The sequence below is a fragment of the Dermacentor albipictus genome, chromosome 9, assembly GCF_038994185.2.
Source record: "Dermacentor albipictus isolate Rhodes 1998 colony chromosome 9, USDA_Dalb.pri_finalv2, whole genome shotgun sequence".
NCBI lineage: Eukaryota > Metazoa > Arthropoda > Arachnida > Ixodida > Ixodidae > Dermacentor > Dermacentor albipictus.
The window spans coordinates 50,541,198-50,568,142 of NC_091829.1; the positions used below are offsets into that span (position 1 = coordinate 50,541,198).

A 26,945-nucleotide genomic window follows, 5' to 3' on the forward strand; every position below is an offset into this window, starting at 1 on the left:
CAGGTTCGAAAGTTTGCGCGCAGCTCCCAAATTCAACAAAGCGCGTTTGAACTTAATTTGAAATCCATTTTTTTTTCTCCGCTTATGGTGGTACCAATAATCATCCAAGCTCATGTTGCAGCGTCGCTGAAAGAAAACTCCTGCCTGGTGAAGGTCTGCTGCAATATGAACAAATGATGATGCTCAGCACTAGAAATTTGGAAAAGACGGCCGGTGTGTTTTTGTTCTCTCAGGAGCGCAAGAGCGTTGTCTCGCAGATAAAGAAAGGAGTGCCGCCTAAAGAGAATGTCGTTGTTTGCAACAACATTTTGTTATTGAATAATGTCTGCGGACTATCACAATGAAAACAAGAGAAAAAATTTCAACAGTGGTGTGCCAAAACTAGGAAACTTGCTTGTTATTATCAAAGAACACATCTGCGTAATGCGGCAGCTGGAGCGTAAGAAAACGACCTCGGCTGTGTGCCAGGAAACGAGGTATATTTTTGTTGAGGGGCGGGGCAGGGGAGGGGTCCCTGGGCTTGGCTACGTGAATTGGACACAAGGGTTGATGGGAAAGAGAGCGAACGCAGCGAATGCGGAAATAACGGTCCCAATAAACTTTCTTCTTGAGCGAGTAGGTTGGCAATATTGAAGCCATTGTAGCTGAAAGGAGCACGAAAAAAAAAGAGGACAGGACACCGTGGTCTTGGCAGGATGTGAACGGTGTAGTGCGTGCAGGCAGCTATGCGGGAGCGCGATGGTGGAAGGGCGGAACTACGATGACTGGACCTGGTGACTGATATTTGTCACCGAGTTCGAGGCAAGGAAATCATACAAATTATGACGATGTGCCAAAATTACGAATAATGGTAAAAATTAAACATGGCGTTTCATGTACCAAACCAGGATTTGATTATTAGGTACACCGTTGTGGGAGACTCCGGAATAATTTGGACACCCAGGTGTTCTTTAACGTGTACCTAAATCTAAGTGCACGGGTGCTTTTGCATTTCGCCCCCATCGAAATGTGGCCGTCGTGGCCGCGATTTGAACCCGGGGCCTTGTGCTTAATTACCAGCCCAACGATATAGGCTCTAAGCACCCACGACGGGTTGGTCTAATGTCGACACGTTTGAGAGTATTAAAATGTAGTTTAATCAGCAATATTTAAATACGTGATAGGTTTATTCGTTATTTCTTTTTCTTGAAGGAACAACGTGCGAAATTATTCAAGGCAAGTGAGCACCAGGGAGCGCCGGCAACGCATGAAACGATATGCTCACGTGCGAAGGGCAGCAATTAAAAAATATGATTCTGCGTTGGACCATCTGCGTATGACATATATACTTTACTAAAACCTAAAAGGACGCAAGCTCAGACCAGGCGTTACCGGGTGGAACGAAGGCGCTCCATTTTATAATTAAATGAAGTTGCGGTAGCCGGTTTTCTTTTTTACTACCGGTCGGTCAGGGTACCTGCAATGTCCTAAGAGCCCTGAATTTTTACGTGGGCGCCATAGTCCACTTACGTTGCTTTTAGAAATGATTTTGCATCGTCTGTAGTGCTTGCTGGTTTATGGTATCGCGAAAAATGCGTTACATTATCCTCGCGCATCTAGCTACACGGCTGCATGCTCTGTTTTAGAAAATAAAAAAGCAAAGTGCGATATATTTGCCCTTATGTAATTGTAATATATGTGTAATAATAATATAAGTGTATGTAATAATGTATGTGTGTACACATGTGCAGGACTGACGGTGATTCGAATGGATGTATTTACTACAGCGAACAACGAAACTTTTTTTTTTAAATATAGAGGTAGCCTGCAGAACCACAATAAAGTTATCCAGTCCAGTGTCGAGATGGTTTTAACTCGGGCCAAACTCCGATGCCGCCTACTCAAATACATGTAAAGCGCCGGAACCTTTTTCTAAGATAACGCCTGGACCAATATTAATGATGTTGAATTTGAGAGAGAAAGTTGAATTCTAGTGACTATTGGAAGCGGAATCTTGATTTGGGGCCTGAGTTCCTTTAATATAATTCTCGAAAATGCGAAAGGGCGAGAAAATGTAGAAGCACGAAGTTTACAAATTAATAGCTCTATATCAAGAACAGATATCTCGGTTCAGTAGATGGCATCTAATAGATCATTCAAAGCGGACAAATTCGATGTGTCAGTTAATATTTAGCGTGAATTCATTACGTTGTGCATAAGGCTGCTGCGACACTGTATATCAATATTTATCATTTTCTTAGATTCATCTGTAACATATCAACTTTCTTTAGATATACTATTAGTTTCAATTGACAGCATTGTGCTATCATGTTTAATAGCGAAGTTACAGGGTTGTAAACGTGATAGTTTCGTTTTCTGATAATTTGAAAATTTTGCCAGTTATTAATAAAAAGTTGACGGCCTTAAACGCAAATTCAAAGCTCGCAGTCACTAGATGTTAGGCTTTTCTTTTCAATGCAACAAACCGCGTCAAATGTGGTGCAGTAGTTGCCGGGAAAAACGAATTCTCCTTTTACATGTATTTAGATAGGAGCGCCCGAACTGATGCTTCTTTTTGAGACGGCGCTAAATTTTCTCGTTACGTCGCAGTGTGCATGGCATGGTGAGAAATGGGTTCTCCGCGCGGGCAAGTATTCAGTGCGCCGTTCCACACAGGGAGTAACGAAGTGGATTTATTGAAAACATTTTTTTCTCGTATTCCATGCTCCGAAAACTTGTGTGTGTGTGTGGGGGGGGGGATACCAATGACGACGCAAATTCGCCGTCAACCACATCGTTTCCATCAAATTGCATTGCTGCTGCGCCCTACAAAACCTGGTCTCCGATTCCGCGACAGACGGCATTTGGCGCGTCCATTTTGCGTTCGGAGGGGTGGCCGCCATGAAGTAGCAGTAGACGCGGTGCGCTAGTTTTCAATTGTCATTATGCAGCCCTGGCATTGTTTCTGCACGTATACAACGCCAGCCCGTCTTCTGATAAGGCTGTAAGGTTGTTGTTGCGCTCTCGCAAAGCTGTAGAAAGAAACTTTTTCGCTGTTTCTGAAGGCCACGCTGGAGCTAAGCCGTTTGAGTGGACGCCCGGAGGATCACCCCTTCGAGCGGAAAGTGAGCACGTCGAGTACGGTCCCGAACTAAATGAGTGTTCCTGTGAGCCATGTATGGGTTACCGTGCCGTCTGGTCGACGCTAGTCGGGTCTGTAAATTTATTCGCGTCCTCGAATGTGCGACTTCGTTTCGATTGTCTGTCCAGCTTTCTCACGGCACAGTTAATTAATTGTACGCTTGTTCCCACACGTGCGTTTAAGACGACTGTTCATGTGAGTATATTACGTAATGCAGCAGTCGAGCAATGTATTTTGTCGTTCGTACTGCTGTTTCACGGTTTGTCTGCCCGCAGGTCAGGGACTGTGACTTTGCGTCTTTAATACCGACTTCCCGCTGGTAGCGCCATGTAAAGATTTCACCGAAGACAGCACCACGTTGGGTGAGTACAACTGCAGTGTAACCAACCGTGTGAACGTAATGTACATTCAACCACGAAATCTTACGGAACACGAGGTCGGAGAACAAGCTGAATATCTACGCAGCCTCCCGACGCCGCCTAGTATTCGCATTTACAGCCTTTATATATACCAGTGTATGCGAACAACATTGGGATGTTCGCTTTTACTGACTACAGTAACAGACTGTTCGAAAAGTGAACGTTTTCTGAGATACCGTTGGCCGTAAACTTTTGCGGTTGACTGCACGCACGTAGTATAGATAGCCGACGTCCTTACTAAACAACAAAAAACAAAAAAGGACCCTCGTTCCACGAAGTGAAGTCGTATTGGCGTCAGCGTTCTTTCTCTAATTTCTGCTGTAATTGGTTATCGAATTATTCTCGCATTGTATATCTAATCGTTCTTTCCGAGCGCCGATACAGAAATGATAGCGCGCCTCTTGAAACACCTAGTTACCTGTGCAAGATGGCACCGCGACAGCCTTGCCGATGACGTCAGCCGCAGCGCCGTTGTTCCATTAGTTCGACAACATTATATGTCCCATGAGGCAGAAAAGCCGGCGTTTTCAGCAACGAGTGGCAACAAATGTCATCCCCATCAGTGACGTCGTCAGCGTCTTGTATGGCGTCAGTATTAACACGGAATTAAGGTTAGGATCAACAAGCTAGCGTAAGGTGACTTCAGGTGGAGTGCAGTGAATGAAGGTGAAGTTAATGAGGATTAATAAAGTGAATTATGGACAGTAAACAGGGTCACTGTGGATTAAAATGTATGAAGGTTGTTACAGAATAGAGCAAGGTACGTTAAGGTATATTAAATGGTTATAAGGTGCATTAAGGTTGGTAGATATTAGAAAGAGGTGGATTGAGGAGGATTAGAGGGATTATGAACTAAGATTGTTGCAAGTTAGAGCAAGATGCATTAAAGTGGATTACGTTTGGTAAAAGTTGTTACAAATCGGAGCAAAGTGTATTAAGATGTATTATGCTATAGTTGCAAAAGACACGTGAGAATGTATGACGGGACGTATCGTGGACGTAACCACTTAAATTCTTTTGCATTCAAAGCACACAATGATACTTAGGTTGCTGCCAATGTTCTATTAGGTCATTCATCATCCGCCGTAACAGCTGCGCCACTGACCTCATTCTTGGCACTGTGCCAACCATTACCCATAGAGACAAAAACAAGAGCGGGCACTCCCATAGAGCCCACCGGCTGAACCGACAAAAGCTTACCAAGCCGCCGGCATTGATACCTGAACCACACGTTCGGTTTCGTTTTTGGCCGCGCGCGTCTTGAACGCTAGTTCGAACGCGTAACTCCAGCTGCACATATCAACGTGACATTTATTTATTTATTTATTTATTTATTTATTTGTTTATTTTTGCTTATACTGCTCAAGCGCGTGCCGTCTTGGTACGGAATCGTTTTATTAGGTAAAAATGATTGCAAACGATGTTTAGAAGCCTTCACCGAACCTGTGCCACGTGCAACATCATAAAGCGGACGCAAGACGCCTTGTGAAATGAGGGAATATTATGTTTATTTTGCTCTTATGTAAATGCTCGTTCCGGGCTCTTTGTGCATTCATCCAACGTTATGGCACCAGGTATGCAGCAGGCGTTCCCGCACGAAGCACCACCGGACAGCGTCAGCTGAAAAAAAGTAAATTACTAGCATGTGTCATTTTGGTATCAATGCCTCATAGGAATATACTGCGTGTAGAGGCGAAACGTGCGAAAGTGGTGAATGGGCGGCATTGCACACAAAAGCAATTCGCTTTCACGTACCTGGCGTAGACAATACCCTACTCATTGCAGACAATACCATGCCTAAGATATGACGAAAACATCTGATTTGCAACCATTCCCCCATTACCGGGCTTATTTCTTGCACTTTAAGGGCACAAATACACGGGCCACTGCGCGTTTCCAAAACAACTTGGGCTACATTCGTTGCCGAGCGACTGGCCGCTCGAGGCACTTTGCGAGTATTCGCGGGCTTCTTTCGATCTCGGAAAAACGCTTTTACGTAGCACGTATCGAGCTGCAGAAAGCTGTATCGGGAATTCTTCATGTTGCTCTAATATTTTCTCATTGATACTTTTCGGGTACTTATAATATTTGAGAAGCTGATTCATTAATTCAGACTAATTATAAAATTAGGCGGAATGAAAAATAATCGAAGTATCTGCAAGCGACGGCAAACAACACTACCTTGGTTCTGTCCAGCTAAGCCGCACTTACATATTTCAATGTTTGGCTTCAGTTACGAGAGGCATCCTATATATAGGCTTGTTGGTAGAATCTTGTAAACGCGTCCAATAATGAAAAAAAAGCATTAAACATGCGGTGAGGAGTCTGTTTCGTCTGTCACTTTGCATCCATATCTGTGCGAGATATATATTCGTTTAGCTTATTTGTATTCTTGTAACTTCAATGCCAAAGGCACTACAGGGGGGCGTAAGTAAAGAACACAAAACACAAACAACAAAATGAGCCAGCAAGCCCTAATCATTAAAGTTATGTAATGCCTGGAGCGATTATGTCGTTGTGGCCACGAGAAATTAGGCGTCGTCTCCAATCGCTGGGTAGGTGGTTTCATTCTTGAGAAATCTGGAGAATGAAACACTCACGACAGGCTCTAGTTCGTCACTGCAGAATTGCAACCTTAAGGTGAAGATGAATGCGAGATGAAACGCATGTTGGATGTAAAATAAGGTTTACGCGCAGGTAGGAATTCTGAAAGTGCAATTTCTGAAACAGTGCAAGGCGAAAGCACTTACTTTTCATACAAGTTACGATTGCTGCGCGGCTATATTTCCCAAAAATCAAACTCGCGGCATTATTTTGCCCTTGTTCAAGTGATTGCATCAAGATTTCAGAACATGGTTCGCAGCTGGATGAAGCGTATTCCATTCTATCCTCTAATTAACATTTTATAAAAATTGAGATTTGATGATGAAGGAGCAGAAAAGGAGTTTCGCCGAATATAACCCTTGTAATCGGTTGCTATTTTTGGTTACGTTATATATGTTTAGATAATTGGCAAGTGGCGAAGTTGGAATTAAAAAGTTGATAATACAGAAGTTGCGTGCGTTGCGTGGCTGTAGGGTCACCGGTGAGTTCTGTACTTCTACACACGAATATATAGAATTTATTCACAGAAAAGAGAGAGAGGTCGACCTGAGCTAGTGCACTCTAGTCTGCTACTCTGCACGGGTGCTGAGATGGGTTATGATGATAAGAGAAGTGATGAGTGCTTATGTATATGAGACAGTTGCCTTGCTAGAATCGCTCGTCGAGCTTGGTGTCCTACAGAATCTTCAGTAACACTTTAGTTGCACGCATTGAAGTTGCAGTGTCAGGCCATGGGCCGAAGATAGCTTCCTCCGACAGTGGTTGCCTGCCAACGCTGGCTAGGAAACTTTCCAATGTCGTTCGCTCCAGCATATATGCTGGGCAATCGCGCAATATGTGTTCCAGCGTTTCAGGCGTCTGGCAGTGTTCACAATTGGGGCTGTTCGATTGGCCGATGAGGTGCGCGTAGCGACGGGTGAGAGCAACGCCCAGCCGAAACCTGTGTAGAAATGACGTTTTGCTCGGCGTAAACTTCGGGTCAAACAGAATTAACCGTCTGCGTCGATCATATGTAGGCGTCTGTGGATGTTGTCGTCGTGGTCTTTGTATGCCTTTGTAAGGTCCTGCATGAGTGCCTTGATCATAGAGTTGGTGTCAGGTCGCGAGTAGGCAATCCGTACTTCTTCAGAGGAAGAGAAGGCCGATGTTGCCTCATTGTCAGCGAGTTCATTGCCAATCACGCCACAATGGCTAGGCGCCGATTGAAATGTGATCACGAGGCCACTTAACGCGGTACTGTGATGAAGTTCGGCGATTTACAGCACGAGCAGGTAATGTGGTCCTTTCTTTAAAAAGCATTTTAGCGCCTGTGGCGCTGATTTGGCATCGCAGAATACCGTCCATTTATGAGGTGTCTGCCTTCTCATAAAACGGACAGCATCCCGTATTCCCGCAAGTTCCGCAGCCGCAGATGTCGATTTGTGGTCTATTTCAAGTTGCCGAGTAATTCCAAGTTGTGGTATGTCAAATGCGGCTGTTGTGGCAGATGGTGTGACCGAACTATCAGTATATACTTGTACCGTCCCACTATATAATGTACATGGGGCAGGGTGAGCTGTTTCAAGTTAATGGAGGAAACGTGGGATTTCTTCACAATTTCGGGTATCTGAAGCTTCACTAGTGGTCTTGTCAATTTTGGCAATTCTTTACACATGCGTTACTGTGTACATGTTGAGGTAATGGCTTCATCAGCTACCCGCATCTCTCTGTTATACAGCAAAAAAATTAATAATAATAAAATAAAAGAACACCGCCCCAGCACTCTGTACAGATGGTTAACCAGCGAAGCTGAAGATCAACAACGTCACTACTGGCGCAGCCAATAACGTGCCTCTCTCTCTTTCTCTCTCTCTTTTTTCGCGCTTACGCATAGGGCTGCGCCGGATGACTTTTCGGCGTACAGGCGACAGACAAACGGATGGATGAACCGTCTAGTCATATACAGCTTCGCTGTAAAATTGGCAACGAAGTAAAGCTAACGCCTCAATGAGGAATGCACTGGCGCTAGCCGAATGGCATATGCACTTCGCGATGCTCAACCATCCTCTTCACCCGATATGTGCTATAAGGTGGACAGCCACTCCACACATGCCGACGCGGTATGATACAAAGACACGCCATAAATCGATTTCTCTTCTTAGAAGGATTAAAGTGGCGGCTCAGTTTTTTCGGGCACCGTGATCATTGGGGCGAATCGTATCTAGAAACACAGCTGGTTGCCACCGCCTAACAAGCGGCAGCACGAGAAATGCCCCACTATCGTCAGTTATCTCATAGGAAGCGAGCTCCAGTTGCTTACTGCGCCGGCACTGGCTATCACGCAGGGGTTGGGAAAAGTTGCCAGATGGCATTGAGTAGGCTGTATTCGGATGTTTCTTTATACTCGGGTTGTTCTTTCCTGTACTGAGGCTACATTTATGGGACCAAATGTGTGGCATCAGAGCATCGAAGTCTTTTATTCCTCTATCTTTGAAGCGAATCCGGCTCTGTCGTACGTAAGTTCACAGTTGTCTCATTGCACGCGTCCAGCTGCTGAATTATCCTATAATTGCAGAGACTCGTTCCTGGCATCCATGATACTTCAAGCAAGTACAACCATAGTGATGTTTTTGTGTGCAAGTACGAAGGAAGGTAATGGGGTGCGAAGAAACTACGAAAAACGATTGTAACAGCTGCGAAATCTGATCGTTGGTTGTGTCTTGTGTCCTGGAGAAATGAGAACCCCGAATGGAGTTTTATGATTATCTAAAAGATCACAATAACTTAAAGGCAGTTGATATTCTACAGCTGTTTTGTAAAACTATGCTGTCGGGTATTGTTAGGATTATAATTTCCTGAGGAGGCTCCTAACCAGCATTACGGTGAGCGCCAGTGTGCGTTTTCTCCGTGATTATTGGGTGCACCTTAAGACACTAATGTTTATTCGCAATTAAAGAATACAACATCGTAACTAGCAATACTATATCTGTGCTACTTTAATTCCAATGACTGATATCTGCGTCGCTTGCTGCTGATGCTTGGAGCAAAGGTAGCATGGTGTCGGAAAGCCGAGAAAAAATGTTTCCAGCAAGGGATACCACGTGCGCTAGTCCGGAGACGTACATTCTCGCATGGAATAGTTTGCGCGGCATTTAGATGGTTCCATCATATTTTGACGCATGGTAGTTGTCCTAGCTGTGAGTTTCAATTAATTATCAGTTTCAATTAACTATAAATTTATTTCAGTTCGGTCCACGCTTAAGGCCTCATTGAGAATAAAAGTATCCCTCTGTTGTGTCATCCAACGCCATCATAGCTTGCTAATTTTCCAAGCTCCTTCCTGCGCTTAAACAGCGGACTGCTTTGACGGCGATCGTTTTCTGTTTGCACACTTTTTCTTACTTTATGGACTAGGAGTTGCATGTTCTTCCGTATACGTTGCCTGTGCAATTCATCATTGCAGTATCAATCAAAATATCATCCCGAGTCTGCGGTCTAATCTGTACTTCCATCAACGTGTGGGCAGGCATGAAGCGGTCTTATAAAATACGCTGTCACGTCTTTCCCCTCATCTGCGCGCGCGTCGCATGTACGGTGAAAGAACCAGGCTTTGTTTTCGTTGTCACTGCATTAGAAATTTGTTTCAGTGGAGCCTAAGTCCGCGACTGCGTGGAATAGGGTTGACTAGTCGTCAGCCAGGCCTGGATGCTTAGGTCGGTTCCACCCGCATGTGATCCTGACTCATACAAGTTCAAGCTATAGTCCCGTCAAGCAACCACGCACGCATCTTTGAAGTTATTGCGAATGCCTGTATAGCACTCGCCAGAGATGTTTAATATCAACGCGCGACGCATGAGCAGGCATGAGTGGTGTAGTGGCGAATGACGAAATGTCCAGTCGTCATGGGCAATTGTCAAATGTCCATTCGTTAGTGCGACCTGCGGAGTCGCATTGCTGCTGTGTTACCACACAATTCTTTTTTTTTTTCGAACGAATGCCGCAACGCCTGATGCTTGCATGGCGCTGTGTCCTCAGCGATCTTGAACGATGGTTTGGCGGCAGGTTCTTCAAAACATGGAATGATAAAGAGGGTCTTCCTCAAACCTCAAAAGAAAGACTATATGCACGCAAGTTAGGTATTGAAGTGATCAGCGGATGCGTACCTTTCTGCAGATGGCAAACCCATTTGAGCTGATTGGCTTGTGGCTTTGGCAGGAACACCGCAAAGGAGCAGTATGTAAGAAACGGGCAGATAACAACTGCGTTGTCTCTTCCTGTCTTGCGTCCTCTTCCTTTGGGTACTTCTGCTCTAGTCATGTAGTTTTTTTTTGCCATAGCTATAGAACACCTAATTCATAGTGCATGTCCACGTGAAAAAAAAATAAAAAAATTGGAGCTTCGTGTACACAATTCAAGCAGCAACGTTCCACTATACCTTTTTTCATATACATGGAACTCTTCGACACCTATTCAAACAAAATCTGTATGTTGGACTACATGGACACAAATTGGGATTTCTTTTTGTGACACGAAAGTTGCAGCCTTGTTTGCTAATAGTTGTTAATAAGACACGAACCGAAATTCATATGCTATGTGTTTTGTCGTCTAAGAGGGGGAAGGGAAGGGCATATTTGTGGGTGTGTCTGAATACACTAGCAACAACACACACGGGAACGACAACCTAATGAAGAAACAGAACAGTATAGAAATACACCACATGAAGCGTTGTCGTAAAATCCCCGTATTGGCACGAAAATAACGCGAAGGAGAACATTTGGTCTCTCAGAAAAATATTTTTTTGTTTTATTTACCATTAAGTGACGCCACCAACAAAGATGAAACGGCGCTTGAATGCGAAGGCCCGCAGAGCCTTTTTTTGCTGTTAGTGAGAGCTGCCATGACAAAATCAATTGAAATAGCGCATACTGACGTCTTTTTTGCAGTCGGCGAGGACGAAGCCGTCCTTGTTGACACTCGCCAATGTTATTGGACGAACAGCGCTCCAGTAAAACCCTCGACACAATCGAACAGGGCAAATACTTTCGCGGATTTCGCGGTGTTGCACCGCGCGGTCTGGAAGACCGTTTGCATGGCGTGCTCGCATAACAGCACCGATCATCGGGCACGACGTTGCGATTAATACGCTGTAACCACAATAATGTGGCACTAACAGCCTTCTAAATCAGCAGAAAGTTGGCGCGTAATGCGCGGTTCAACTCCCAGCTCATTGCTCTTGAGCGAAGACAAGTGGTAGCGGGCATGGCCAGCACGAAGGGCAATGAAAAATATAAATAAAAGATAAGCATTCTATTCCTGTAAGGAAGCGGTATTGAACACTAGGGCAGAAATTCATGAAAACAATTCTCGCCATATATTCGTCCAAACACGGTATGCTCCTTCGGATGAAATTTTCTTAGGAGTCATTTTTCCAGTGCCATTGACCGAAATAAGGCTATATGGCAGACGTTTAAGTAAGTTTGAAAACTTGTGCCATTCTTCTGAGAACGTTTGCTGTCCACCTGCGATCGACTGCTTGACGACTACTCGCAAGGTATCGTTTTCATTCCCATAACATCCGGTTTATTTTTTCTTTATCAAGTACCGCAAGAAAGTGAATTAGTAGGATAAGAATTTCAACTTCGTTCTACACTACACACGATGGAAGCGGAAGGAGCGCAAGTTCTAAACTTCTGTATCCTTGTTTAGTCGCGCTTACACATTCTATCAATTCAAACCAACTAGCCCGTCAACGTGTATTAACTAAATTAAACAGCACGGTGTCACACGCACACAGGTAAACATGAACACACATCGCTCGATGACAGCGGCAACTGACTGTGAACTCACTGGATTTAGGAATCGTGGTAGCAGCCGCGAGCCAATTGACCTTCCGTCGATCTGTCGCTTCAACAGGAACGAAATGCCGAAAGCACAGCGCATACGAAGCTATTAGCACTACGCACACTCTGCAAACATCGCAGATCGCTTTGAAGATGAAGCCCTCGCGGGTGTGCACTTTGACAACGTCGCAGATTGCTTTTCAAGACACACGAGTGCCGGCAACGCGCCCCTATTGCGTCCGCCAAACGCGTCTACTACGGCGTCCGCGATTCGCGTGGCCAACGTCGTAGGAGACGCCGCGGTTGTCTCCACTCTGTACGTAGCAGCAGTCGAGGAGGACATCGAGTCAACCTGGCAGCCGCTCGAGAAGAACTCCCTTCGTCCCTCGCCTGACCCCTCTTGCCTGGCGCGCCATAGGAGAGGTCACCCATCCGGGCGGCATTCCTCGCTCGAGCGCGCTTCTACTCATACGGAAGCTCACGGCAACGCCTACGCCTACGGTGACGGCAGAAATGCGCCTGGAGTGTCCATATAATTGCTATCGCAATAATTATCTTAATCAAGGCTGAAGATTTAGTGTTGAGTACTTCTTAGGTGGCACCACATATTTTGCAAGGCGGCTTTATAGAATGCGTGCGTGGTTATTGGGGAATTCTTGCAATTCATCCTTGTGTTCACAGAATAGGCACAGTCATTTGTTATTTTTTACATCGTGTTTTGGTCCGAATTTCATGTTACATATTGTGTTCACTCGGGTGGTGTTGAGTAGAACATCAAATGAGGATCTCGTCTCGGTGATAACAGCTATATTAGGGTAAAAGCAATAAGCTTGCAAGAGAATGCTTGCGCTCGTTTTTGTTCGTTTTAATATTTACATGCCTAGGAGAAAAATTTAAAGAACTTTCCCACTGGCATCTTGGGAAATAGCTGAGGTTTTGTACAGTAGTTTCCTTCCACCAACTCGGAAGGCAATGTGGGGTATTTTACAAATGCTCATCTCAAATCTTGAAGCTGTTTACTTAATTTAGGCCAAACTTTAAAAACATGCCAATGCTAGGTAGGTGGACAGAACCAAGATATTATTTGCCGTCGCTTTGAGATGCGTAGATTAAATTTTGCATTCCGCCTAATTAGATAATTAGCGTTTATAATTATTTAACTTATCAAATATTATAATTAGATGAAAATTGTCAATAAGAAAATATTTGCTGTGATCGACGCCGTAATGTTACCTATAATGTCCACGGGCGACAACACCCTCGCCGCGCATCGAATTCTGTATGTGCGAACGAAATCACGTGAGGGGTGCCGACGATCGCGGCTCAATCTGCAGCGTGCGAGGCAGGAAAGTAGGGAGGAAACGCGCCGTCTTCAGTCGCGCGAAAGGCCCTGAGGGATGAGGGAGAGAGAGTGAAGAAGGGGTAGAGGAGGGCATCGGCTTTGTGCTGTGGCAGCAACTGCGTAATTCGAGACCGGGCGCACGGGGAACTGACGATCGCAGCTCAATCGCAGCTCGCAGCTCGCACCAGCAACTGCCTACATTGTGTGGCAACGCGCAGTGATAGCTCTGCGCGCGCTGTGTTCTCGGTACCTAATTTACGATGAAGCGATGCATACCACGACGGTCACTTCGCTCGCTGCTACGGCCACGCTTGCTCACGATAGCGTTTCGACCGCGAGTGTCCGAGGTCATCGAGTGGGATGTGTCCATGTCTGCTTATGCACGCTGACACCATGCTTCACCCAGTCAGTGTTTATTGGGTTCTTATGATATGACTAATAATAATTGGGCCCCTCGGTTAACCCCCTTTTTTCTCATTTCTGACACCATGGTTGTTATTTCAGCTAGTAAGCGAATGTTTCCAAATTTATACGGCTGATGAAAGTACTGTCCTTAGTGCGTATAGCTGTCTACTAATTTGCTATCACAATCGATGCTTCACCTTTCGAGCGAAACTGCGTATTGTTTTATAAGAATTAGACAGGATCAACCAATGTCCTTTTCGGCTATTGGGAGCGAGCTCCCCCTCTGGAAAAGCTGGCGAAACCACCGGCGTGACGTGTCATGAGGGATCACGTGGACACAGCGGGCGCGTCGGCTGCTTCGGGTGTGTCGAAGCGAGCTGAAAACGAAAGTTTCAACCTGCGCTGCGGTTCTGATTAAGTGTTGAGGCATTCTCGCCTTGAGTTTCTGCTTGACAACAATTGAAAGCACCACAATAGGTAGTGGCTGCCTTTGGAGGCGTGCAGCATGGCAGGCTACTGTTTGGTGCTGCGGTGCCGGACGTACGCGATGGAGCCCGGTGACACGTGGTCGTAGGAGAAGAAGCTGCGTGAAACTTGGCTCTTGAAACTTAGAACTGGTAAATAGCTATCGACTACCACTCGGGTATACATCAAGCACAGTCGCGAGGAGGATTTATGCTACGGCGCCGGGTCTGCGATGTTCGGTGAGTAGCAGAAAATGCGCACTGAGACGCTCGCCCGCGCCAGCTGTCCGGCTAATGTCATGACGCTTTGGTCAATGAACTTGTTGATGCTAGATACTGGCAAGTTCACTGGAACGGAAAGAGAGCGGTAAGAAGCACATTTAAAAAAGACATGACATTTGGCCATGTTGGTGTTATGAATTAATCTACAGGATTACGAAAAAGAAGCAACGGGAAATCGGACGCTGAGAAGACCGATAAACACACTGTGATGCAACTTGAGAAATAATATTGAAACGTCCAAAAATTTAGAAGAAAAAAAAAAGATTGAATCGTCGCGACGGCACATTACATTCGCTATAGTGGTCGAAGTCTCTATAACAAAATTATTTTTGCAAGGCTCTGATAGCGTCTGCGCAACAGTGGCTGGTTATGTACCGTCAAATGCTCATATTATGCGGCCTAAAGCTCACGGCAGCGAGAGTGAAACCTTGTGCGCAGACATGGCACGCAGACGCGCAGTCGGTTGCTGCGAACACGCGCGATCACTGCATTGAGGCTTCATTCTGTTATACAGACAGTCCACTATAAGAACATGTTTCACATAGTTTGCTCTTAATGTTTGCCTACCTTTCACGCAAGAAGGCCGTTCGAAGGACTACATCGTGGCAACCGCACGCAGTGGCGTTCACTGTAGCTATTTGATAAAGTCATTGTGTCTGTGAATGATTTTGTGCTTCTAGTTTAGCCAATATTATTATTTTGACAGTAAAAAACTTCCCTCGTTTTGAGAGTTCTTGCACAAATGTCCAGGTGGGCTACCGCATGGTGTTTTTATTGAGCACTGTAAGCCAAACCTATGAGGAGCGCACCGCGTTATCCCTCATACTATACGCAAGGGATGAGCAAAACATGAAGAAGATGAATGCAGTAGCCAACGTTTCGACAAGTGGACTTGTCTTCTTCAACGCGACATATTCAAGGCGACATGCGCAAGGGAGGCTTTTTCGACAAATGGTGACTCCGTAAGTCCTCACCCCCAATATTCTCCGTTGTGTTGTGCTTTGCTTATTTCCCAAACAGAGCGTGGCTTCTTTCTTTGTTTTCAGAGTCTGGCTTACGTCCGTCTTAGGCAAACAAATTCGCGTTTCCGTGGCCCCATTTGTTGTTATGTTCTCGATTCACCAGCGTGCGCGTTCGAGTGTGTTGTGTTTGGATCGTGGCGCCAACGGTACGTATATGAACAGTCACAAGAGCATTTGCATATTAGGACCTGCTCAGGAACACTAGTATTTGCTCATTTATATGTTCTTCGGATGTCAACTTTGGAACTCTTTTTAATATACAGTTTTTCTACTCTTTATCTAAGACATTTTTCATACTTCAGGTGCTATCTGTGAATTGAGAGAAGAATTTCCGGTGTTGTCTTGACCGTAGACAATCAAAATGAAATTTGAAAAAAAATTACGGAAAGTTCTTTCCTGAAAATTGTTATTCTTTTTGTGAATGTTTTCACTGCTCACCATTATGGTTATTTGAAGTAGACAATAGGTAAAAATATTTTGGAAGCCTATTTAAATTTCGCCTTGCGTTACTTTTTGTGACTGCTCAGTCTGCATCTCGGTCCCTTCAGAGAAGTCAGCTTAATTGCAGGCTCGCAAGCATTTATGCAAGCTCTACACTTAAGCGATCGAACTTATTTTTATTTTCACTTCATGACTTTTATTCCAAATGTGAAATAGATATTCTACAAATTTTATTCATTGACTGTAGTTGTTCTAATGCTAGTTTTATTTTCCCTTTACTGTATTTTTTCTGCCACTGCGCGATTCCTTCCTAGAAGGAAAACCTTCATCCAACGCGAAAGCATTTTCACTACTCGCGAGAAAAGCGATACAGCGAGCGAGAGGAAAAACCGGTCGTGGAAAGGCATATACAGAGACACAAGGGGCCAACCCGTGTGAAGGGGATTATGCAGAAGCCGAAGGCTCGGGGTGTCCAGTTATGTCCTTGAATCTGATCCGTGGACAAAGGGGTCCTTCGGGCGAAATATCAATTGAACTTGTTCTTTGCTTCTCGGTTTCCGCCTGCATTTTTCTTCTTTTTGGCTCTTTCTTTTCGTCTTGTCTGGGTGGGGCCGCCTGGCCACAAAGTTCGGGCACTGAGCCTTAAGCGGGATCTGCTTCGTGTATTCTTGAGACGCGGAGGGAATTCCGTGGGGTGTGATGAAAACACAGGGCAGAGCATTAGGGGCGAAAGGAAATGAGGGATCAGGCCCCTTCCCAACAACGAGAACTATCCCCAAATCTCGTGTTTGTGGCCAGAGGCTCCCATGCTTGTGTTTAGCCTTATCGATTGGTGATAATTTCGACCATCATGACGGCAATGACTGTGTTGATGATAATAATATTAGCGATTATGTGAGCAATCGTCGTGAAATGGGACGGTCGCACTTGTAGCTGGTCTCGTCTTTAAAAAATGTTTTGCTCTGTTTTATTCCTCAAATATATTTACAAACTAAAGTCTTTGTAGAAATTTGCTTTGTGCTGCTATCTTCCAGCCATTTTTTTACTAACTTTCACAGCATCCCAGTTTGATTCACTTACGGCATTTGAACATTACACCTTGGACGGTCAAGCCTACAGCTTCCCCATCTGTCGCCGAACGAATACTTTGTCATTCTAGGAGAATAGGCTCCATAATCTTTGCAGCATTATAACACGATACGCACGAGTCTGCGTCTGAAAATTTGCTCCTCTAGATAAGCGCTCTCAGACGGATTGATCCGGATTTGAATAGTTAGGCACCGCGCTTGGCTGATAATAAAACCTATCCCGCCCTGCTTTCTTTGTCTCTTTCTTTATCTCGCACTTTGCTCTCGATTTCTTCTATCCAGTACGCTATTCAGGCGACAAGTTCAGCTTGATTGGATGATGCTGTAGTAGCACCCCTTTTTGAAACGGGGCAACCACAAATAGGCATCTAGCCTGCTTGAGCTAAGGAAGTTCTACTACATGAATTGAGACACAGAATTTCGCCTACCTGTGCTTTATATTCTTTCTTTCCTTTAAAACCACTGTAACTAAGTTGGAACGTTACCTATTAATGTAACAATCACGGTCACATTTTTTCACGATTATTTCCTGCCAATACTCTTATCTATAGCCCAGACCAGTTAACATTGTCAATTTTGATCCTCCACGCTTCTGGAAAATCGACATTGGCTAGGGTGCTGGTTGATTGAGTATCACGGCATTCCATTGATTGCTGAGTCGTCTCCGGACTTTTGTATTAGCAGACAAATGATGCAATCTGTTGCTGCGGTGTTTCCTCAGGCAGACAGGTCGGGCTTCCGCAAGCAAGGCACTATTCCTTGCATTATTGCGGAACATATCTGCACTAATTTCCTGCTTGCCATCTTTGTAGCTATCCATGGACTTTTTCGGTTCCATCCCTTGTATCCAATATGCCATCTACGTTCCTTTCACATTCTGTTGGTGGTAAACTCTGTGTCGCCTGTTTACACTTTCACTCAGTGTAATTACACTTTGAGTTCCAGCTGTACTTGGGTGCCAACTTTTCTAATCTCTTCTTTTATTCTGTGTGCATGCCCTTAAATTTTCTGAAATATTTGGGCAAGAAGAGTTAAAATGGCTCTGCGAGCATTTTGTCGGCTTATTAGCCCCAGTTTCTGACATAGAAACAAAGTGCCTGCACCTCACTTGTGCGTTTTGTTAAATATTTTATTGCCAATTGGAGCTACAGGTGTGGTCGATGTGTGTTCACTGGGATGTACGCCATTACTATTTTACTACGTGGAGTCGTGGCAATCGCGCCGTTTTTACTGTCAGCATGTATTCTTCATCTCCATCTAGTGTTGGGCTAGTGGACATATCAGACATCTACTTTAATTTGGCATTCACTGCATTTTATTCTTGTTTTTTCCTGTTTCATGTTTATTTTCTTCCGGTGAGCGCAACGTTTTAGGCTATCAACCGTCCAAAGACATATTGTCAGCAAACTATCAAAAACCAAGAACATCTCGCCGCTCACATCTTCGTAAACCCTTCCTCGCATGTTATCGATATTACTCCAACTGCTTTATAATATATATAGATTAAGCATCGATGGTTATAAAACACAGAGTGGTACATATAGATATATCTCCATAAAGATAACTGCAGAAGCCTCCGTAATAGTTCCTGCTGTTGATGGAAGAGTTTGGAAATGTGGCTTCAGCCGCACTTCTATTCCGTTTGCGCGCAGTACATGCTACGGCACTCCTCTTGGCATCCCTGCATTTCCTGACGTGTGGCCGACCCGACGCCAATATGCTCCAGCGCCCAGCGCGTGCATCATCGGAGGAAGCCCGACGCTGTGCCGACTTACCGCGCTGAGATCCACTGAATTATGCAGGGAACGGCTTCTTTCCCTTCCTTCGCCGCATTCCGCCTGAGCGGGAGCTTCTGCGCGTTTTCTTTCACAGCTCAGTTTGCTTATGGTGCCGCCCACTTCCGCGACTTCATTATGCCCCCCAAGACTCACTGTTGCGTCCAACGAAAACTCCTTCCAAACTCGAGTGCCCGCGTAAGACGGCCGGCCATCCTGTGCACGTTCGTTTCGTGCGCAGCTCGATGGAAAGCGGGAGCCCGTAGTCGTCCCCTGTGACCACTATGCGGAGCAGCAACGGAATCGTCGTGCTTGCCTTTAAAGGCCATTGTCTGAAAAAGTCGTGCATCGTAAATTCATGGCTAAACGTTAGATTTCCAGGCTTCAAGTGGCACTATATATAGGGAATGAAACTGGAAATTTACTTTGCTCGCAAAGGAAGAATAACTCTAATTATAACAGGTTAATAATGAACAATGACTGTTTAGATAGTTAGACAGAAGAAAGCGTAAAGGCAGGGAGGTTAACTAGATGGGTAGATCAGGTTTGCTGCGCTACGCTGGGGAGAGAGGGGAGGGGAAGTTAAAGTGATAGCAATGTAGATATAAAGAAAGGAGCATAGATATACTATCACAGTCAATTTAATAATGTCGCCGCATACCGTCACCACACAGTGACTGCTTAGTTTAGTAATGCAATGTACCAATGAATACTGTATGAAAGCTCTCTTTCAGCAAGTAGAGTTTGACCACGTGATCGTCCTTGGAAATCATTCGATTCAATTAACAGCATGGAGGTGGAATTTGGACAACAAAAATAAACAAGCGAATAGAGCGCTTCCGTGAATTACGCCTGGCTACAGCTGCGCCGAAGTACGAGCATTCAGTGTTAGCATGTTCGTTGCTTTTTCTTTTATTTCCCCACAGAACCAGAAACTAGGCTGCTATAAACTCATTTGTATAACCATCAGCCTAGAGATGAAAGGCTTCCGATCATATTGCCTCTAATTTTTCCTTGATGCTACTAATATCGACGTGTTTCAGTTACAGAACGTAACATATTTGGTAACTTGTGTGATTACACCGCAAATAGAACTGTTGGCAACTAAAGTGAATTTTTAATTTCTGTTGATGTGAAAAAAAAAAGATGTTGCAAATGATAATTGAATGCAGAAGAAGGTCTCGTATTCACGACTACGAGCTGGACGTTTCCTGTTGGTATGTTCATCTGAAAAAAAAATACCACATAACAAACAAAGTAAAATATTTTCAAAATTCCTTAAACCATACGAAGCGTAACTACTATAAATAGCACCAGCACGACACTGACGGTGTATTTGGCGGAGACAACCTTGAATGCGTGCCATAGGCTGTTCCTGCCACATCACTGGCTTTAGCAGTGGAATTTAATAAAATATTTTAGGGCCGCTGGAAATGTTATTATAATTTAAACAATGCAATTTTTGTTCATGAATTAGAGGAGCTTGTCATCTAATCTGCCAGGATACGATAATAGGGCCTATGAAACAGAAACTGGAAGCCAGAGAACAGTTATTCGGTACAGTGTCTGTCGAACCCTTGTCTCGTAACGTAAAGGAACAGCTATAACGGCAGTGAAACGTGGAGCACCAGCAGTGCGTGTGTGCCAGGCGGACTAACGGAATACTTTTGACTGAGCTTTAAGAACAACACAACCGAAAAGACCTTCGCGAAACGCTTTAGCCTTAGTGGGCGTTCATTATGCTGCAAGCGATATTGTGTTCGGATAGTGTGTGACGATCGTCACTGGCTGCGACTGTGTATCTGCCCTCTGTCTCGCCATTTCCTCGAGCCCATTACACAGCTAGTTTAGGCTAGCAAACTGGAATTTCAATTCTGAGATCTGTCTGACGCTTGACATGGACGACGAAGAAAGAACGTTTATTGAACAGTGCACAGGAATATATATATAGGCCCGAGAGGCGTGATAACGCAGCACGCAATCATGGTTCTTTCAAGATCGCCATGACGTCAGAACACAGCGTCGTGCTATCACATTCTGGTTTATCTTCAGCACCTTTCTTTGTCACTTCAGTCTACTCTCTATCTTGTTTACTACAGATAATCGCAAGAGTGGGATATAAACGGGTCGTAAATCTCTGCGCATTTAGGTAGATGGACAGAACTAGCGCTCATCGAAGGATAATCAAGCGGGACCTGCCATGAACGGTTTCCCAACTCTTCTTCAAAAAGAACCTTCAAGCTCACCATAGCTACGTGTTACCGATTCTAGGAAAAGAAACTAAGTCTTCCTATCTCTTATACCCCGCCTTTTCTCTGTATCTCACACATAGACGTTCTAATCAATGCAGGATAACAAAGAATAAAACAAGCAAACTGAATCAAATGCAGAGCAGGCAAATGGTTTGGCAACGAATTCATCTCGATTTTCTCCACAGGGTTGCCTGGACGGCCACGGTAATCTGTTCTTGCACTCCTCTCATCCATTCATCCAATACCCGGCGGGTGCTCAATTACCCTTTTCGTCTTCGTTTTTCATTCGCTATACATTGCCACTGACATTGAACTTTGTGCTTTTGTTTTTCTCGTGTTGTTTTCTCTTCCCTGGAGTGGATTCTCTCTACTCATTGCCGTGGCGATGATGAAAAATGCACCAAAAGGAAACTAGCTGCGTACCTCTTCGACGTTATATAACTCTCATTATCTGAGCCAACCGTTTGCCGGTGGTAGTCAATCACCAACAGGCGCAACCACACGAAACTCATCAGGTCAGCCGAATACATCTTGGTCTTTCTCTAGCGCTTGAGGGCGTCTTGACTGACTGATTTCGTGCAGCTCCACTTGGCTCCCTTCTGCGTAATCGACTATTCTTCAAGTGCGACTTTCCCTACATTTATATATTAGTGGCGCCCAGTTAAACATGTTCTATCTGTAGTAGTGCTCATTTTGCTTAATACGAAAGCACGCAGGCTAAGGAGATAGCTGGCAACATTTTATACCTCTTGCGCATTACTGTCGCGTAATTGAATTCTGGGGTTTTCCTCCCCAATAATCTATCGTGGGTTATGAAAGACAACTTTCCTGCCGCGTATTGGCAACGTATTAAAACGAAATGGACGGCCAAAAGCCTTCTGCAGAACTCTTGGTGCTCACTTCTATGTTTTTTGCTCATTTGTGCTCACAACCCCGTCAGTGATTACAGGGGCACTGCCGTTTTCTGTTTTCTTACTTGAGCATATGGTATTGCAAACATTCAATGGTGGAATTATGTAAAAAAAAACATAGAAATGCTTGTTCGCGAAGCGTAAAGAATGGCAAATATATTGTAAAGATTGGATATCTGGGTAAAATTATGGGGTTTACGTGCCAAAACTACTTTGTGATTATGAGGCACGCCGTAGTGGGGGACTCCGGAAATTTTGACCACGATGTATGGGTAAGCCGTGACTGTTGAGTAGGTTTTTTGAACGGATGCACCTCGACAGGTATGATGACTTATGCTTGCCTTCTATTTTGCTCAAAATCGCGATAGCGGCGCGATTTCGAGGATCTACAGCCTGTGTCGAAAGTATATGGGCTGGTTCGTGCCATCGTACCGCACAATTTGATTGGTACGAGCGAGACCTAGATCATGTATTCCTTCCATTAGCTATCTTTTCAACTTCGTGCGTGAAGCAGAATCCGCACTCTCGGAGGCATGTCATGCGCACACAGACTGCGCATGTGCGTTCTTCACCTGAAGAATAAGCGCTTGTGGTGTCTGTTCTTCTTCGCTCTTTTCTGTGCCACTACCCTAATTTCACAACATGCATATAAATAGCTATTCGAAAGAAACTGGAAGAAAATTTTGTGACTGTTCTGCGCTTCTACGGTATTTAATAAGTTAAAGTTTCTTGACAGTCCTTGTATGAGGCACTGGGTAAGGGGGGTGACAAAGTAAGGCCGAAATGGGTGCATGGCAAGGCATATTATACATACATGATAAATAAACAGTATAACAATGGATTCAGAATATTTTATACAAACACTAGAAAATTGCATAAAACCAAATGGCAAACGGTACTGTATATATTATACAAAAAGGCATAAGATAGTTCATTCAACAAACAAAATAACAACGTACAAAGTTTGCCACTTCAGTGTTATATGGTAAAAAAGTACAAGACTAATAAGCAAGAGAATGAACTCATGAATGAAAGTAGAGAACATACATCAACGCACAAAGCTAAAAAAAGAAAAAAACAACAAAAGAATGTCTTGTCTTTTGTCCAAGTTGTGTAGTGGAATACGATCTGATGAGCTAGTGAAATTTATTCGGTTTTCTTTCAGAGGCGATAAAATTTGGAACAGCGTTCCATATCGGCATGGCGTGAGGAATTGCCGATTAATATAATGCGAAATGTTTCCTTGGACGCGTGTGAAGATCAGGTGATTATGGTATCTGCGTGATGCGCTAGGCGCGACTTCAAGAGGTAAAGAAGATTGTCTAGCTGCATGTACATATTTGTGAAGCAATGATAAGAGTGGAAAATCACGACGAGTGCTTAAGGGCGGAAGTGAAATGTAGCGTTTTTTTGGTGAGAGGTGACGCAATGCTTATTGCCACCCTAACTTGTGGTTATGGTCCCAGACGAGCTATTGTCTCGAAAACAGACTGACGATATTTAAACATAAATGGATAACTAATAAATAAATAAGAAATAAGAAAGGTTGTACGAGATGTGGTGGTTGTTTATATTACCTTTCTTCCTGAACCGAGGGCGCTAACGTAGAATGATACTTGATAAGCTAGATGACGTCAAAAAGCGCAATACAAATGTTACCGATCTTCTATTTTCTCTTGCTCTCCCAGGCAGGATATATCCTGCCTGGGAGAGCTCCCTGAATAGCTCCCTGAATTTTTTTAATATGATACAGTTTGTGCTAGTGCTGCGTGAATGTATAAACGCATTTTGAGAGAGAGCGAAAGAAGGATATGAATTACATCTGGGGCGCTAAAAAGTAAAACTATTCCGAACTTTTCTATTACAATTCTGCATTCAGCTCTCTGCGATTGGTCAGAAACTTAATTGGACCACCCCTACTTCACCTGTCTGTCACGCGACGTCATGTATACTGCGATAGTTCCCCATCTGATATTACATATACACACTGATCATGCATGATTTGCCCGAACAAAAGAAAAATAGTCATTTCTGATTCGACCCCTTCTCGCCATTATCCCTCGCTTATTGGCCAAAAGTTTTCGTGCTGCACCCGCTTCACCTGCCTGTCACGCGATGTCACAAAACCGCAAAGACTCACCGCGTCAAAGTGACGTGTACGCATTAAAGATGCGTTAATATGCCGAACAAAACTTAATTTTCTTCTGAATAGCCGTAGGCTGCCCCGTTCCGAAAGGAACAAAACATGGCGGCCGCCGATCGCTCATGCACTGGCTACTCGCTCCTGCCGGAAAGCATGGGTTTATTGGCGTATAATAAAACTTCTTGCGTGGCCGTACAAAGTTTTCAAGCACATTGGGCATGTTTACGACCTCGTTCGGCCGACTCCTCTTTGCTGAGGATCCGTTCTAGCGTCATTCTTAAGCTGCCGTTCCATGCCGCCGCGATTTTCGACCAGCTACCGCAAGCTAAGTAAGGCAAAGCGGACCAATCGTAGACGCCGGCACCACCCTCTCGATCCGGTTATCGATTTTCAGTGCAGTGGCTCGGCCCCATCGAATTTCTCTCGACTTGAGCATGCTCTTCGCCTGTTTGCAGCCAATTAGGTAAGACAAGGCGCTCAGCGTAGACAGCGTTATTAGATTCGCAAGCAAACAAAAGTTACCTCCTATGAACGAGGAGAGTGCTTCTTTGATTGGTCTGTTCAGACAACCTTGCAGGTGACCGCCCGATGCTTACGCAAATTTTACGATGCTTACGCGATTTACGCAAATGGCGGTTACGCAAATTTGACGTCAGGAGATTGGAATAAAAACGTATTGGAATAGTTTTACGTTACAAGGCCCCTGAATTCGAAGAATGAGCTACAGCTGCGACACGTGCCGAAAGGTTCTCCCCCTATGTGCGTCGCAACAGAGTTAAATCAGACATTCTCCTTTTCTGCTGGCTTAAATCTTCTGCTGCTGGCTGGCTTAAATCTTCTGCTGGCTTTCATTTTTTGGAAGCGACAGCTTACTGATTTGGTTGTATGTTAGTATCCCTTGTCTTTCTCTAACGTTTTTCTAGTTCATTTCTCGTTTTCTTGTTTTTTCTGCGCCTGATTCTATTGCCTGCTGGCACGTTCGTTCATCGATGCGCAATGTCATTTTCCCCGATTGTATCATTTCCTTCCCCCTTCACTTCTGTCTTTCCCCTTATATAAGGTATCCGTGTTCAGTCAATAAAATTTAGTTGGCAGTCAGCGCTTGTGTCCCGTCCTTGTTACTGTGTGGTTGCATGTGTTTGCGCTGTAATAATTTTTATGTCAAGTATGCACCAACTCGCCCAGAAAGAAGGTTTAATTAAATCTGTTACTCGAGGCTACAGCAACCGCACCTTACGCAACTCGCCTGAGATATTCCTGGAGGACGGGATAATCCTAACTCAATCTCAAGTATTCAGAAACGCAGCAGGGTACAACTGATGGAACTATTGCACTGGATTATAGACATACTCTGACCACGCTGTTCCTTCCGTAATCTCCCCTTTAATGTCGTACTATTGCCATACTTTTAACAAAGAACGTTTAGCACCTGGGCTCATGCTCGCGCTCTTATATTATTTGACAAATTTCTAACTTAATGTATGCAACAGATAGGACGCGTTTGAACCAAAAGCCCGCGAACTAAAGCGATGCCTGTCACTCTGGACTGCAGCAGAAACCATTTTGTGCAGCGCCATTTTTTCAATAACAATTTTTCGATGCGCAAAGGGTCGGTTTCATCAACTACAAAATTTCCTGTTTCGATTTCCGAGATACGTGAAGCCATGCCATCGCTCTCAAATTATTCGTGACGTACAAAACAACCCAGGAATTCCCGGGCATGTATTTCGCGCGATCGCTCAGTTTTTAGCGTGTCTGGCACCCAACTGCACATTGCCAAAGGGGACGAACTTTGATCCACGGCGGCAAGGAGGGGAAATACATTGTTTTTGTTACCAGTAGCTATGTTCAGCGAGCAACCAAGGAAGCGGTATGGCAACATCAGGCGCAACAGAGAGTATAGATGGATACATCCACCCCAGTTTCTAACTACTAGCTATGGCAACGATCTATTTTTGCTATATGGTAACTAAATCTCTTTCAGAGCCGCTTTCCAGATTGGTACATTGTAGCTGCAATAAAATTCCTGAACATGACAGGCAGGTACAAACGTGCGGTAACTTTGTCAGTTGGTTTTAGAGTAAGAGTAAAGGAGTTCTAAAGAAGTTGCAATGCATCTCTCCTACGCGAGACAAATAGTATAGGGATTAGTTGTGTCTTATATGTCCAGGTGTCTACGAAATAAACTAAGAACGTGAACTGGGAGGCTTATACTCCACAATATCTATTGTGAGAGCTTTATGGAAAGGTGCACAACAAAGCCTTCACTGTACTGTGCACCTCGCAATCTTATGCAACCCTGTGTCTCTTACTTAAACACTACTTAACCAGTGACACAGATTGCCTATAATCCTTGAGGTGCACATTGTTTTAGCAGCCTTTCTGAGATCGCGTAAGAATCAAAACGATGGAGTTTAGTGAATAAAAGTGTGACTTGCGACAGGGAATAACGCCTCACTTCGGATATGAAACAGCACATACACAAACAAGGACAGTGTGTCGTTTTTTTTTTATTGAAGTGAAAGTTAGGAGAGGTTGGCGCCTTTATGTGGTGGCACCGGCTACTCCTTGTCACTTGGCAGACGAAACAAATTTGCGCAATAAGGGAGAAAAGCGGCACTAAATATAGCACTCATTAGAACACCGGATCAATAAAAGATATACAGTCCAACAGTACATGAGTCGCAAAGTTCCGTGCATTAGTTCAGTCCACGAGCGCATGTATAAACTCCGATGTTTTGAACAGCCAAAACACACAACACTTGTAATACACTCCAAGTACAGGACAGAATTATACATATTGCGTAGAAGTTGCGATCACCACATAAACCAACTATGAACCACGAACAACGTTTAT

At 44.4% G+C, this 26,945-nt stretch overlaps 1 long non-coding RNA gene across 3 annotated transcripts in view; it reads left to right on the plus strand.

The window, feature by feature from the left end:
* The window catches only part of LOC135911933 (uncharacterized), a 469,826-nt gene that overhangs the window by 20,910 nt on the left and 421,971 nt on the right, over nucleotides 1-26,945 (plus strand). For 2 of the 3 annotated variants that reach the window (XR_010567517.2, XR_010567518.2), the window contains exon 2: nucleotides 3,397-3,483. This is a non-coding gene — a long non-coding RNA (uncharacterized lncRNA). Of the gene's footprint in view, nucleotides 1-3,141; nucleotides 3,317-3,396; nucleotides 3,484-26,945 lie in introns of those variants that run through there. The other variant, XR_010567512.2, reaches the window with a different exon arrangement.